The 13,197-nt window shown below is 43.3% G+C and overlaps 1 protein-coding gene across 1 annotated transcript in view; it reads left to right on the top strand.

The window, feature by feature from the left end:
- lrfn2b (leucine rich repeat and fibronectin type III domain containing 2b) overlaps window positions 1–13,197 on the top strand; it is a 95,390-nt gene that overhangs the window by 63,475 nt on the left and 18,718 nt on the right. Inside the window, exon 2 of the mRNA XM_079830817.1 lies at window positions 12,087–12,189. The gene's annotated coding sequence lies outside the window, so the exon portion shown is untranslated. The remainder of the gene's footprint in view (window positions 1–12,086; window positions 12,190–13,197) is intronic.

The raw sequence follows: 13,197 nt of genomic DNA, 5'->3' as shown, positions 1-13,197 counted from the left end.
GACAAGGTTCAAAAGCAGCGTGTGTGTGTGTGTGTAATGGATATCAAATTTGACTTCTGGATAATGATTTCATGCTTAATGAGAGTGGCGTATTTAATTTAAATGTGTATATCAAATGGAATCATTACGTGTACGCACAGTTTAGAGTGTGTGTGTGCGCATGTTGCATACACACATTTCAATGTCCATTTTGTGCATATGCCATGTTTTGTACATCTAGCCTTGGTATTGTCCTCATGGGTTAGACTGTAAGAGCGAGCAAGCACTGTGAGTCTCTCTCCTCTGGGACAGAAGTGTTAAGTGTCACACACACACACACACACACACACACACACACACACAGTAATGGCCTGCGCTCAACTCTGTTTATGAGTCAACACGAGCGGCTCCGCATTGCATCGAGTGCTGTAATTTAGTCTTCACAGACGGCGAGGATTGTGGGATGTTTTCCAGCTCGGCCGCTGCTCCTCCAGATATATCCGCAGAAGAGATTCTATTCCTGCCGTCTGATCCTAAACAAATATGGAACCACAAAGGAACATCGAGCAACAGGAAATCTCGTATTAGGGTTTCTCTGTCTGTGGTAACAGCAGGATCAGGATCGGGAAGATTCCTGGATATCACATGCGAGGGCTGACCCTAATCTCTGCTGTGCTGGGCTCCATCTGCATGCAGGACGCGCTTCCTCACATCACACACTGCGTTCTGTGTTTTATTGCTCATTTATTTCCTGCGGCTCGCCTCAGCCCTGTCTGAACCTGACGGCTCTTTCTCTGTTGTAATCTGAGGAGTTCATTCACACCGAACCCTTTGGTTTGTGATGTCTGCACATCTGTAATGTTGGGCTAATTCACTAAAGGCTTGTGGCACTTTCTCATGCTGTGTTTAATAAAGCGTTTACTGGAGCAGGCGCTGTGTGTCGTATCAATGATTCCAGCACGTGCGCACCTCTTTGCTCTGGGCCGATGATGGACTGAGGTTCGCCAGGCGAGTGTATTCGCGGCGTCTCGTCTGCGGTGGTGACGTGATATGGCTCTTCTCTTGGATTCACAGTGTCCTGAAGTTACTGAAATCAGAACAGGAGCGCCACACGAATGTGAACGGTTGAATCAGGAAGTGATTCGTGGAGTAACGGTATGTGGTGTGTGTATTTAGTCAGTTATATGTTCCTGAAATGGAAACTCAAAATGTCCTTGATATTTAAACATAAGAGGTTTCAAATATGAGTTTTTGTTTTCCGCCCTTCTGGATTCACTCACACAAACACACTGGGTTGTTTTTAGCCCAAACGCTGGGTAAATATAGGACAGAACGCATGTTGGGATCATTTTACCCAGCAAGTTGTGTTGTTTATTTATTCATTTTCACTATAATACTAGCTTATTTTTTACTTCATAAATAAACAATTCATGAATTATGTATTATGAAAAGCGCTATACAAATAAATGTAGAATTGGTCTTTACAGATTAAACTTAAATCCTCTAAACTTTTGTAAATAACTCCACACAACCACTGGTTTGCGTGACAACTTTCTTTATTTTCTTTAATATATATTAATATATTTTATTCCATATTTAATATGTAGGCTGTACATATTGCCTATATTTAAACTTAGCATTTAATGAACGTAAAAATGAAACCTTTAGAAGTAATGTAAGTGTCAGTTATCCCGTTTCCACTGTAATGATGCTCCTCGTGCTGGAGATGGACATTGGGCCACTCATGGACGATACACTGCCCATAAACAAACCGTGAACAGCTCTGACGACACGTTTAACATCCAAAGCATTTAGTATCTTTATGAATAGACTCATTTCAAGGCATCAAGTGTTTCCATCACGCAGAAAGATCGATGTGACACTCGTTTAGGGGACTGACATTTATATATAACTCAACCGCTGGGTTGTTACATCTGACCCAGGAGCTGAGTAACACCAAAACTACCCAAACACTGGAAAAACCCAGAAAATGACCCAAAAAGCTCACCTTGACTTGGGTTGAAAAAATAACCCAGCAAGAATGTGCTTCCAGAGCTGCTGGAGTTCGGGTTAGGCCTTCAGGTCTTCATGAGCATACTGTGGCAGACGGATCTCATCCTTCACGCTGGGTTTAGTGCCCGTATGAAGACCAGATCTGAAAGACTGCACAAAGACTGGCTGTTATCTCACTGTGGAGAATGAAACCATATCCGTATCGCACAGAATGGACCACGGTTTGGCCTGGCGGTGGAAGAACAGCTTTTGTTTGAGTGCTCTGAGAACCGATCGTTTGGAAAGAGCCGGTTAGATGTGGTTTAATGACGCCATCACCAGCGTAAGCATACGTTTGCTTAGCATTAGTGTCTCTGCTGGTGTACAGTGTGTTCCTGACCTGCTGATGGCAGAGCACTAGATGCTCACAGGCCAAAAACACAGAATAAAGGAGGACGTGCAGATCTTCGGCCAATGATAAACGGATCTGCTGGGAGTCGGTGATGTTCTGTGGCAGATGCCGTGTGGGTCTGTGATGATGATGATGATGATGATGGTCTTCCTCTGGCTGTGATTCTGCATCCATTAGCTGTCACTGTGAATCTCTATACGACACTCAGCAACCGTGTTCATTAGCAGAATGACAGACGAGCTGACGATGGTAACTCACAGCTTCCTGTAGGATCGAGAGGAGTGCTACAAACATCACTTCCTCTACATACATTGATGCAGACGTTCTCCAGTGATGCCCTGAGCTGAAAAACTTTTGAACCCCATAATCAAAGTTTGCATTTGGTAATTTGGTTTTGATGGTCCACTTTAGACACCCTACTAACTTTAAGCAACTGCTTGCCAACTACCTCTCATTGGTGTTAGTAGACACAGCTCAGCCTTCAGACAGGATCGGTCCACACGGGACGGGTTTCTGTTAAACTGCAGAACTGTTTCTCATTGGTGTTAGTAGACACAGCTCAGCCTTCAGACAGGATCGGTCCACACGGGACGGGTTTCTGTTAAACTGCAGAACTGTTTCTCATTGGTGTTAGTAGACACAGCTCAGCCTTCAGAGAGGATCGCTCCACACGGGACAGGTTTCTGTTAAACTGCAGAACTGTTTCTCATTGGTGTTAGTAGACACAGCTCAGCCTTCAGACAGGATCGGTCCACACGGGACGGGTTTCTGTTAAACTGCAGAACTGTTTCTCATTGGTGTTAGTAGACACAGCTCAGCCTTCAGAGAGGATCGCTCCACACGGGACAGGTTTCTGTTAAACTGCAGAACTGTTTCTCATTGGTGTTAGTAGACACAGCTCAGCCTTCAGACAGGATCGGTCCACACGGGACGGGTTTCTGTTAAACTGCAGAACTGTTTCTCATTGGTGTTAGTAGACACAGCTCAGCCTTCAGACAGGATCGGTCCACACGGGACGGGTTTCTGTTAAACTGCAGAACTGTTTCTCATTGGTGTTAGTAGACACAGCTCAGTCTTCAGACAGGATCGGTCCACACGGGACGGGTTTCTGTTAAACTGCAGAACTGTTTCTCATTGGTGTTAGTAGACACAGCTCAGCCTTCAGAGAGGATCGGTCCACACGGGACGGGTTTCTGTTAAACTGCAGAACTGTTTCTCATTGGTGTTAGTAGACACAGCTCAGTCTTCAGACAGGATCGGTCCACACGGGACGGGTTTCTGTTAAACTGCAGAACTGTTTCTCATTGGTGTTAGTAGACACAGCTCAGCCTTCAGACAGGATCGGTCCACACGGGACGGGTTTCTGTTAAACTGCAGAACTGTTTCTCATTGGTGTTAGTAGACACAGCTCAGTCTTCAGACAGGATCGGTCCACACAGACGGGTTTCTGTTAAACTGCAGAACTGTTTCTCATTGGTGTTAGTAGACACAGCTCAGCCTTCAGACAGGATCGGTCCACACGGGACGGGTTTCTGTTAAACTGCAGAACTGTTTCTCATTGGTGTTAGTAGACACAGCTCAGCCTTCAGAGAGGATCGGTCCACACGGGACGGGTTTCTGTTAAACTGCAGAACTGCTTCTCATTGGTGTTAGTAGACACAGCTCAGTCTTCAGAGAGGATCGGTCCACACGGGACGGGTTTCTGTTAAACTGCAGAACTGCTTCTCATTGGTGTTAGTAGACACAGCTCAGTCTTCAGACAGGATCGGTCCACACAGACGGGTTTCTGTTAAACTGCAGAACTGTTTCTCATTGGTGTTAGTAGACACAGCTCAGCCTTCAGACAGGATCGGTCCACACGGGACGGGTTTCTGTTAAACTGCAGAACTGCTTCTCATTGGTGTTAGTAGACACAGCTCAGCCTTCAGACAGGATCGGTCCACACAGACGGGTTTCTGTTAAACTGCAGAACTGTTTCTCATTGGTGTTAGTAGACACAGCTCAGCCTTCAGACAGGATCGGTCCACACAGACGGGTTTCTGTTAAACTGCAGAACTGCTTCTCATTGGTGTTAGTAGACACAGCTCAGCCTTCAGACAGGATCGGTCCACACGGGACGGGTTTCTGTTAAACTGCAGAACTGCTTCTCATTGGTGTTAGTAGACACAGCTCAGCCTTCAGACAGGATCGGTCCACACAGACGGGTTTCTGTTAAACTGCAGAACTGTTTCTCATTGGTGTTAGTAGACACAGCTCAGCCTTCAGACAGGATCGGTCCACACAGACGGGTTTCTGTTAAACTGCAGAACTGCTTCTCATTGGTGTTAGTAGACACAGCTCAGCCTTCAGACAGGATCGGTCCACACAGACGGGTTTCTGTTAAACTGCAGAACTGTTTCTCATTGGTGTAGATGCAAGTCAACCAAAGGGTCCAATACCTCGAGATCGCCCACAGTGAGACACAATAAACTCCAAATAAAACACCTTGCTCTAATTATTATTATTATTGTAGATGAAGCTTTCGTGAGCTATCATACAATTTTATACAGCAAATCCAGTTATCACACCACAGGGCCGTGTGAAATTAATTAGTGATGGCAGAAAGTAGAAAATGCTCTTTCACTTTTTCGAATATAGACATTTTAACCTGACATCAACATGAAGACGATCTTTCATTAATGTTCTGGCCTCAGTGAAGTCCAGCGCTTCAGCAGGAGGTCTCAGCGTCTGTTGAGCAGATCCTATAAAGGGAACGGCCATGACTGCAGGATCTGAAGTGTGTTTGCGCTGTCAAAGAACCTGAGCATCCCATCAGGTCATGAGGGTTATCTCTGGGAATCATGCCCAGCCCAACAGGGATCTGTCCTGATTTATCTGGCTCTGCCTCCGCTGCTCATCTACCGCTCTCCACCCTGGAGGAAAAATACACACAAAAGACCATCATTTCCTTACACAAAAGGACATTTCTTGAAGGATCACAACTGTCAAGCTCCAAAGAACCCCACAAACCTCAAACTGAGGGTTCCCCGTTTTAAAGGGGAATTTCCAAATATCTTTTATTTATTCGTTATAATTCGGGTATAGCTATTTTATGTTATCCGTCTTATTCGTTTTTTAACAAAAGTTTAATATATGCAAGTTTTTTACTGTACTATTGTATTGTTGTTGTATTTTCATTAAAAATAGGCTAATAACAAACATAAAAATAAACATTCGTTTGAAAGTAATTAAAGAGGAAATTATGAGTTAAGCAATATCACGAGCAAGAGTGCTATTTTCCAGAGTAGCTTATATCAGCACGATTGCAAAATGCGATATTAATTTTATATAACAGTTCAATAAACAACAAGTGGACATTTTTTCCAACAAAAATAGATTCAAACAAAGTATAGGTTTTGTTCTCGAATAATTCACCGTTTTTGAACAGGTTAGAACAAATTAGTTGAATGATTCTAGAATCCACTCACACCACCAAATATACTGGCAGTTTTATAGTTTCATAGGCCTGGAATAATTTCATATTTCTATAATTAAAATATTATATTTAGAACATAAATCTAAAAATCTCATTACATTATTTAGGCAATTGTAATTACAGAGGAAGTGGATTTTGATAAATGGTAAGATGGATTTTGTTGAGACTGATTTCATTTCATTCTTATAACAGCCATAGTGTATCGTGGTAAATAGTGTATTACTTAAAAAGATGGTCAACAATATGTAACGTTACTTTATAAGAGGTGTGCCCTAAAAAGTAAGCATGCAATTTTGAGAACACCAAGGAAAGAGCAAGTTCTTTAGTCTGTTTGGATAATTCAAACACAAGTTTGCACTGCCTGTTTGGTTTACCTGTTTAGCCTACACGTTAATAATAACGTGTGTTTTGTCCGACTCATAGCGCGCGTCCTTAACATGTGCACTGGGGTCACGGAAACGCGCATTTTTTAAATAGCAAATCACGCGTCGAGGACGTGCGATTTGATATAAAAACACGCATCGGATACGTGCGTTTTCCTTGACCCCAAAGTGTATGTTAAGAACGCACGTTTTTGTGGTAAATCACATGTCAAGGACGCGCGTTTTGCTGTCAAATCGCACGCTTTTGACATGTCAGTGCCCAAGCGTATATGAACACTTTGGCTTGCCACCGGCGCTAGGCGCGCCCACTCGCCATTATTATCCAAAATTATATTATGGAATCTTATAAGGGCCTACTCTAGCCTGTTAGTCCTCTAAAATGTTATATAATATTGAGGAAATACAGAAATTATTTAGAAACGCACAACAGCAGCTAAATATAGAAAATACCAGCAACATTTTTTTTTCATACCATCGCTTTGGCGCCCCCAAGGTGCTGCGCCGCATATAGCGCATACCCACTTTTTGCGCCACTGAACTTAATGTACTAACCCGAACCTAACAGTCTACTAATACTCTAATGAGAGTTAGTTGCAAAGTTACTTATAGATAGTAGAATGAGTGGGCTATCCAAATAAAGTGTAACCCAGATGCAAATTTAGGCCATTATTCACTGATCTTCCCTTCCACTCAGTTCCTCAGAGAATAATATTTCATATTTCACTCAGTTTCTTATACAAGGATTCATATGACCTCAGATGACATGGAAAGCGGTACAGGAGTAAATAATGACAGATTTAGGTTTTGGAGTGAAGCATTGCTTTAATGCGGTCTAATCTGCTTGTGCTGAGGCAAATCGCCACAGATTTCCCCTTTTCGGGCTGGTCTCATCAGAAAGAGCCATATGTGAGGTCATTTCTTCTCGGAGCGCGGGCTGGCCTCAGATGGCCCTCCTGAGCACGACTGACGGAGCAGGTTTTCAAGTAGAAGTTGTGATGTTGAAGTTTTGAGATGCATGTATTAGAAGTAACGTGAAGAAGGCGGTGATGGCAAACAACATTTGATAAATGTATCTGCAAGCAGCCGTTACTGGGACAAGCTCTCAGGCCACATCCACACGAAGCCAGAGCTTTCCCTATCCCCTCACCAGTGTGTGGCGCTGTAATTCTGCCACAGAGATGCACTAAAAACAGAGAAGAAGACTTGGAGCATGTGCGAGACGTGGTGTGATGACATCACCGTTTCACAAAATATACGGATTGGCTGTATGCACGAAAACACAAGGGTGTTAGTGTCAGATTTATCCACTCTGGGACCGGGTTTAAAAAAATACCGGTTTCAGGCTCTCAAAACACCGGATCCGTCTGGACGAAACGCTGATACGATACAACATTTCCACGTATAGAGCTAAACACGTCTCTGTGTGGACGAAAAATCAAGATGAGGAGCTGAGCGAGCGTGGATGGCCAGGGACCTGTACCATGATGCTAGTTTAACAAACTCAGGGTTACAGGATTAGTTTCGAGTTGACAAAACCAAACCAATCTATTCACGCTTTTTGGTCCCATGATGCTGATCATCAGCTTTCTCTGTCAACTCAGGCTTTGATCCTGAGTTTAGGAGTTTAGCTGTGACATCAGCAGTGAACAGCCAATCACAGGCTGTGGATCAGTCAAACTGAGATTCACTTCTCACGAGAGAAGCAGCAAGATTAATTTCTCTCTTCTGTAGAATATTACATGATTTAAAATATTAAGAATTTAAACAAATTTACACAGGAAGAAGAAAAGAGCTGTCAATGAAAGTGGACAACTTTAAGAAAAATCTTACTTAGTCAGTGCAAGTAAAAGTTATGAAGTTAGTTTAGTTGATATATAGAGAGAATTGAACATTTAAACTCACACGTAGTCATTTGTATAGCTTTATTTATTGATTTTAAAGCTTATTTGTATGACCTTTGTATAGGCTATTTATATTAATTTTAACTATGTGCCTATTAATGATTGATAAACTAAAATTATTAATGTGTAATTGATTAAGGGTATAATAATTACTTAAATGATATCCAAGTCATTCAAAATTATTATTATAATAAATAAGCATTGTTAAAAGCCAGACACTTTAGTTTTTAAAAACCATTTGCTATGTAGTGCCCTTTAATGTGGAGTAGAAACAGGGGGAGTGACTTTATTGCATCAGAGGTGTGTCACTTTGCTCACAGCTGATTGGTCTAATTTCAGTTTGAGAACTCATATCCAGAACATAACCTGCCCTGGAGCAGGTTAGCTGTGGAGCGTAAGTTACTATGGAGATGAACACAGCTAAAAGCCAAACCACTTTAATGGTACCCAAAACCCAGGATTGGCACAAACTAAGCTTAAACATATATGGCCAGCAGCTAAACCGGCTTCATGGTACAGGCCCCAGGTCACGGTTTGACATGAGTTTCAGTGCAATAACAATAAACCAAGGCTGACACAACAGCCGCTTAAACATCTACAGACACTCGAGTCTCAGTTCTGCTGAAGAGGGCCATGAGTAACATCCTTCAGAAAGGTCTCTTCAATATAAGAAGAGTCAAAAGAAGGTCAAAAGCCTGCTTGCACTGGTTTCGGCCTTATGTCCTGGTCTATGAAGCACCTGTGATTCACACCTGCCCACTAACCCTAACCCATATTCATGTTCTGTAGCCTTGCTCAGTTTCATCAACTGATTTTTCAATCGCATATAAATATTTACAGCAATATTTGAACCTATTGACTATTTTGAGTAAATTAGAAAATTTGTGGAAATGAAGTGTTCTTCCACCATGATCCTTTAAATGAAAGTCATTTATTAAATGTAATGAATTCATTCAGTGTTATCTGAAAGATGATGATTTGAATAACCAGTGTTTCTGGAATTACTCCATATGTCGTGTGTATGGTGGCAATATGAGTCGTTTGTGCTGGAAATGACAGATGAATTTCATTCCATTTGACTTCTACTCTTCATCTTGTTTGCTTCATAGAATCTGCTTTGTTGCCGGTTCCTGATCAAACGCTCTCTAATATATTCCCAGGGGCCTGAAGGGTTCGGGCAGTGTTTCTCCCCATCTCTCCTTTCACACCGTTCCCTTCGTTTGTCTCTTCTGCACTGATCTACCAGCAGAATGTCGACCAATTACAGACCTAAGGGTGGCCGAGCTGTGTGAGGATACGAGCTCGTGTGGCGATGAAGCTTTCTAACTGATGCACGTCTTCAGGAGTTGAAGCATCTGACCCCAGTAAATATCCTCTAACTCGTATCAGCTGTCTGTGTCTCCGAGGTGCTGCATAAGAAGCTTTTATTTTCCCACCTGGATGCACCGAGTGCCGCTAAACCCTGTTTACACATGAAAATCCCTGAAATCAAATTCATCATAGAACAATGAACCCCTGTGTGCTTGGCATTAATCACACCAAATCCCCCTCATAACACACGCAGACTGAATGGCAATGAAGGCTTCTGGAGTGTGTTCCTGATGCAGCTGGACTGAGACCCTGTCCACACCAACATTTTTGGGTATTTTCAAAACCGCAGCTTTTTCTACGCGGTTTGGCTGTTCGTCCACACGCAAACGCAGTGTCCGGTTACTGAAACCGGACTTTTTTGAAAACTCCGGCCAGGGTGAAGATTTTTAGAAACTCCGGTTACAGCGTTGTCGTGTGGACGGTGAAACCGGAGATTTCGGCTTGTTAATTTGAAGTGTGTGCCGTTCTCTCCTTTGTTTGACGTCAGGTTGTGTGCCATTATCTCTTTTATTTAGCTACATGAGTCGAGTCAATGCAATGGCGGACGTAGCTTTTAATAACTCTGCTAACAGTGCTTATCACATGTATACAGATACATGCGCAGTTATCTCATTGTATTGCAGAACAGAGGCGCCATGATTCAATAATACAAAGTGACAAGTGTGTGAAGCGATTACAGTCCACTTGGGCCCTGCCCCTGTGTGTACAGTTACCTGTCACTGAGTCCAGTAAAGGAACCTGTAGAAGGGTTTCACTGACCCATGGCATCCCTCAGTTCATCAGTGCCGTGGATGGGACCCATGTGGAAATCAGGCAGCCAATCACAGCGTGGTTTTGCGTTTTCATGTGGACAGAGATTTTTTTTAAACTGTGCTTGTGTGGACGCGATTGTTTTTAAAAACAGAGGAGGATAAACTCTGGTTATAAAAATACCTGTGTACATGTGGACTAGGCCTGAGCTCTTTACTGGGGTTTCTCTTCAACACTTCTCTCTGCTTTATCCTGCTCTGTCCTGAGGGATCTTTCTACATCCCTGTCCTTCAGAAAGTGTACATCAGCTGGTAAACAGCAGGTCCGTGAGGTGTTTTTGCACCCCGATGAGAGGAAGTTGAGCTGCTTCTCAAACTCTTCAGATTCACCTCTGAGCGAGTCTTGCGGTGTTTCCCATGATGTTGACTGTTAGCTGGAAACACGAGTAGCCTAACTGAACAGTGTACTTACTTACTTAGGGGTAGCCTGAACTTAGGGATTCAGGTTATATTTTTTATTTCTTACGAATATTTAAATACATTTTCTGTGTAAAACACTTTGAATTACCATTCTGGATGAAATGTGCTCTCTAAATAAACTTGCCTGGCCTTACATGGGTTAGGGTTTGATCCTGATATTGGTGGGACATGAAAGCAGTTTTTCCCACAATGTCATGTCCCGAACACCAGGGAAAGAATACACACCTGCACACACACATACTCAAGCGCTCTTGCCTATAGACTAAACACATGATGTCACTGTTCTCACAGATTCATGTTTATTTCTTAAACGGTTAGTTCACCCAAAAATGAAAATTAGCCCATAATTTACTCACCCTCAAGTCATCCGAGGTGTGTATGACATTCTTCTTTCAGACAAATAAAATCTGAGTTATATTACAAAAGTCCAGGCTAATCAAAGCATTAGAATTGGATTAATAGTTTGCATCTGTGTGTCATATAACTGCTCCACGCGGCTCTGGGGTGTTAATAAAGGCCTTCTGAAGCGAATCAATGTGTTTGTGGAAGAAAAATATTCATATTTAAAACTTTATCAAGTAAACTTTCGGCCTCCGCCTTCCCTGTTCAATTTATGGAAGTGTTGAAAGTTCCCCTGCGGATGGAAAGACTAACGCTCAGGTCCACTCAGAAATGAATCAATCACAAGCTTCCTTCAGCTGGATAATAACTTTACTCTAGAGCTGATGTACAGATCTCTTCATTAACCTCCTGTCCTCACTGTACAGCTGCTCTGACACCACCTGTGCTGTGAAAGCTGTAGGAATGAAGGTGACTTGTGAACACTGAGCTCGGTTTGATTTCATCCATGCGTCCGCTGGCTCTCACGGAGACTGTCCAGCCTCAGGCCAGAGAAACTCACTCCTCATCTCTTCTATTATTGCCAGTCATCTTTAGCTTTCATTGCACTGTGTGAGATTAGTCCACATTCACAGGAAATCACATCTAGCCAAACACGGCTGCTTGTGGCCTGATCTTCCCCAAATCCATTTAATCAAAAAACGAACCCTCCAATACGGCAGACTGTGTGAAGAGAGAGTCATTGGTGATGAGTGACATGCGGTCAGACAGTCCTGAGGTTTGTTTAAATGAGCATCAGTCTGAATAACATCAGGACTTACTGTATTTATCTCCTCTCCTCTCCCATCTCCTCATCCTCTCCTCTTCCTCTCCTCTCCTCCTCCTCTCATCCTCTCCTCTCCCATCTCCTCATCCTCTCCTCTCCCATCTCCTCATCCTCTCCTCTCCTCTCATCCTCTCCTCTCCCATCTCCTCTTCTCTCCTCTCCTCCTCTCCTCTCTTCAGGTGTGTCATCAGCTGTCAGCTGGCGACGGGACGATCGTGACCCTTGACCCTTGACGGGCCTCTCCACGTAAGGACCCTATGGCAGAGCAGCAGCGCGATACAGGTTAGAAACCCACTAGCAAAGCTTTACAACATTTCATGACATCAAACGCCAAATGCATGATGTCTTGTCTCCGCTGACTCTGATACGTTACATCGCTTCAGTCATTTTGCTTGGCACATAGCGCAGTAATGCTTCAGGCCACCTGGTCAAAATGGCTGAAATAAATCAAATAAAAACAGGGCACTTTTATTCTGATTGCTTTTGAACTTACATCAAATCAGACCTCAGGTGCTCAGCACATAAACATTACGTCTCTGCAGAGCTGATAAACACTTCCTGGAGCATTTATATTTGCACATGAGGGATTAAGGGAATAGGAGAACATGCTTTAATATATGGTATATGAAAATAATCTGATGTTATGCTCTTTCAACAACATTTGTGGCAGATGGCATGTCAAAAAATTGTACAGGACAGTGACAATGGACGTCAGTGGGACAATAGCACTTTAGGCGCATACGTTTGCAGCTGCTGTTTTGTACAAAATGGGTGTTTTTGAGCTGTAAGGACAGGATTTATCCCACTAAATAACGGCTCTCAGGCTTTCTTTTGGGTCTCCTCTAGTGTTGAACTTTGCAGGCAATAGCAGCTGTAATGCTTGACATTTAGTCTGTCGTCTGGTCTCTGCTTCTGGAGAGAAATGCTTACCTCAGGACTCCCTGTCAGGACACAGTGTTATTTTTAGCGCGGCCGCTTTGTTTGGGAAGTGTTTCCCAGCAGCAGTGGCGATTATCTGCTGGATCTCGCACTGTTGGAGGCCGCGTTGTTGGACACGGTGGAGAACCTCGCTGTTTTAATCTCTCAGTGTGACTGTAAGTGATAATAGATTAGGATGGCAGAGCTCATCCCACAGTGACCGCAGCTCAACCTCAATCTGCCATCCTTACGGATCGCTTCAGTCCAATCTAGAGGGATGAACGGAGCCGCTCCGCTCTCCTGTTTATGGTCAGCGCTTGGACCGGGCGTCTTTGGCTTCTCTGACTCTGAGACTAAAGCCGATCCTCGGGA

This window comes from Gobio gobio (genome assembly GCF_949357685.1).
Source record: "Gobio gobio genome assembly, chromosome: 12".
Classification (NCBI taxonomy): Eukaryota; Metazoa; Chordata; class Actinopteri; order Cypriniformes; family Gobionidae; genus Gobio; species Gobio gobio.
This window is presented reverse-complemented; position numbering and strand designations above follow the sequence as displayed.